Consider the following 3,501-nt stretch of genomic DNA (forward strand, 5'->3'; position numbering starts at 1 on the left):
AGATAAGCAGTTTACAGCCTAGTGAGATCTTACAGAATTCAATCTGAGGGCTCTTGTGGCTCTAGTGCCCAAAAGAAAAGTGCAGTCTGGAAAAATCTTTTCTGTCTTCCTTTACAAAAGGATTTCTGAGGTTCAGCAGTAATCTTGGCAAACTGTAAGCTAGCCTGCCTGCTTAACAATATTTACAGCTCCACTTGTCCAAGATGTTGTCTTTACCACGTCCACCAGGGTAATCTACTGAAAACAAGGAAAAAATCCCATTAGTTTTAGTAGCTACTGGGGCAAGTCCTTACTCAGCTCAGACAGGAGGGGTGAATTGTCTACATGTAAATATAAATGATGCTGAGACCAATGATAATCCAGCTGGTCAGTGGATCAATTTTGAGAAGGAGAAATATCCCCTTCTCTTTTTAAAAAAATATATTGTAACTATGTAGTAATGCTCCTAAATGTTACAGTTTATAATATTTTTACTGAAGCATTCCGGATGCTTTCAATTAATCACTGATTTTTTTTTCTTAGATCTGAGGATTCAAAATGTTACTGCTTAGAGCAGTGGTGTTTGCTGACTTTGTCACTGAATCCCTGAATCTGGCATCCCATTGACATGGTTTCAGTCATGAAATGCATAAGATAGCAACCTTCTGCATGCTTTTCTGGTTCTGCTCTTCCTTCTCATCTTCCAGTCCTTGCTCCATTGACTAATTCATTCACAGCTTGAAGTATCTTTTTCTTTAATGGTATCTACCATTCAAATCCATGTCTTGCAATTGTGTTAGTGGAAAAAGGTATAATTCTTGTAGTGTTGCCGACTCTGCTACTTGCTTGTAAGAAGATCTCTGTAAATAATATAATATCTTGTTTGCTAGGGATTAATTAAAAATTACTCAGCTCAAAATTAAACTATATTAAACAGAAATCACTCTCTTCAAAAGCATTCTTTTAAAGGAACAATCTTAATTAAAAATACCTTCAAATAAAAAAGAATAAAATTGTACTATCTAAAATTCTGAGATGAAACGTCTATCTTATTAGGGCATTTCTGTTTCCTTTCCAATACAAACAAATTGAAACATCTCAGTTTTGCTAAGCCTGTATTTTTGTCCTTCACACACACACACAGAAAATTTTAAAAAAAAGCATTAATTTTTCACTGAGTTCTCCCTGTAGTGCCTCCTCGTCTGTCAGGAGTAATGTTTTTTTAGGCCAGAGAGAAGTTTTGGTCTCCTGCATACCAAGAGCGTGACAGAATCACTGAGCTATCAAATCAGTTATTCTGCCAACATCTTTCTGGTTCACTGAAGAGTAAATTAATCCTATGTAAGAGTGCCTCAGCAGGAGAATAAGAGCGAGCACACATACTGCCATAGTCAGGGAGTAAGGTGCTTGCCAGGGGTGTAAATAATGGATAAATAATTAATTTTCTTTGGGGAACCTTCAAGGATCTACTTCTGCGAGTGCTTATGCACACATGGTGGAACAAGTGCAGCAAGGGATTGAGCAAGACTGCTTCTCCACGGAAGGAAAACAAGCCCTAGGGCAGGTTGCTCAGCAGCTCCACTGTGGCTCTTTACCACTCACTGGAGACCTGGGATGTCTGGGACTGGCACCAGTTTCTGGAGTCAGCACTGATCAGAAGGTGTTTGGGAGGGAGCTGCTCCAGCAGATGACATTAAGGCACACCTTAGGTCACCATCATCACTTGGAAATGATAGGTTACAGCGAGTCAGTCTCTGGCACGTTGACCAGGTGATGTTACCAGTGCTTCTGCCCCCACCAAAGTTTCTTTAGGAAAGCCCAACAGCTCCAGTGAGAAAAAATAAAGAAGAGATAGAACAAGATGCAACAGATAATTCAGTACCAACCTGAAATCTGTTGCCTCCAGTTGAAATTAATATTACAATGAACTGCAAACCCATCCATGGTCTTCTGTGTGATTTCTCAGAGTTGATTTTTTTTTTTTTTTTTTTTTTATATCTTTCCTTGTTTCCACATACATGTTTGGTCTTTTCTTCGATTAACATCTCCCCATTTTTCCTACTGTTTTCAGAAATTCATTCTTCTATCCACTTTCACGTCGATTATTTTTGTGTCTGACCCTAACTGTTCCACTTTCTTTTAATTTCCCTTTATTTATTCCTTTTTCTAAGAAAAGTTGTCTCCCTTTGTTCCCTGTCCTCTTCACTTGGTATGTTTCTGTGATTGTCTGTTCCTATTAAAAAACTCATTTACTCTGTGTCTCTTCTCGTCTTTCACTATGCAAGCCACGTGACTTCATCAGCCACAGGTCCATCGGTCTAATTTCCCCTTTCCATCTGCTGTCTAACACCTCTCCCTTCCTCCTGCTCCCACACAGCACTCTCTCTTCCTTTTTTGTTCCTACTTTGACATCTCTCCTCTGACTTTTCCATCGTACTCCTACCCACTGCCTTCCCTGCTGCTCACACTAGCAGAAATGTTCAGCTGTGGTGCTTTATCCCATAGATTTCAGCTTCCTTCACCTCCTGATGCTCATTAGATCAAGCCCACAACCACGTTCTTGGCCAGTTTAGGGATGTTTGTCATGCATTATCAATGTGAGCCACTGTGGAAAAATGACGATACTTTCAATCTGCTGTTAAGGAGTTCTTTGGACACATTTTAAATCACAAAATAGGGATATTTTACTGATCAAATTTCAGTTTTTCAGCTTTACTGAAATAATGTACCTGTAACTGCTCCAGTGTTTTCCATCAGTTGTCCCAAGGCAATAAACATTTTGCCACAAGAATACATGCAACCTCTGGAAGGACCGAGGAATTCTGTTTAAGACCATCTGCTCATAAAGTGAGTATTTGTCTAAACCCAAGAGTGCTCAGGTTTTCAGGCTGTTTTCTGTCTGGACCTCTGCTGTAAATGGCTGTTGCATTTGTTCATGAACTAAATACACAATATTCCTAGCAGTTCTTATAATGAGAAGTCTACACACATGACCTTTTGAAAGCACTCTGAGTCCTTCAAAACATAAGCAAATTTAAAGTCTTTATTTGCATGATCTGAAATAAAACAAAAACCTCACTTTGGCTGTCTAAAAATAAAGCCATATGAAGAAAAAACCTTGCTGAGGTAGGAAACTCTTAAAATAAATACAATTTCCTTTGCCTCAATAAATGTTATTTCATTCTAAAGTTGAATATATAATTCATTCCACTGAGTTTAACATTTTGTTAAACTATAAAACAGTAACTCTACAACGGTACACAGTAACAAAACTGTTAAACCATAACAGTTTGTTTCAGCTCAAGAGTGATATATTTGAGAGATAATTGTTGTAACAAGAAAAAAATTTCTTAACTGAGCTGTTTCCAAGCTATTCATCACTTCCCTAATATCTCTCCTTATGGAAGCTCTCCTATGATACTGATCTTGTAAACAGTTATTTTCTTTCCTTAGCTCCTCTAATAAAATTCATGCTTGATATTTCTGTCAGAACTACTTGGCCTTCACCCCCCCACCCCCCCC

Source organism: Athene cunicularia, assembly GCF_003259725.1.
Source record: "Athene cunicularia isolate RWA chromosome 4 unlocalized genomic scaffold, athCun1 chr4_part2, whole genome shotgun sequence".
NCBI lineage: Eukaryota > Metazoa > Chordata > Aves > Strigiformes > Strigidae > Athene > Athene cunicularia.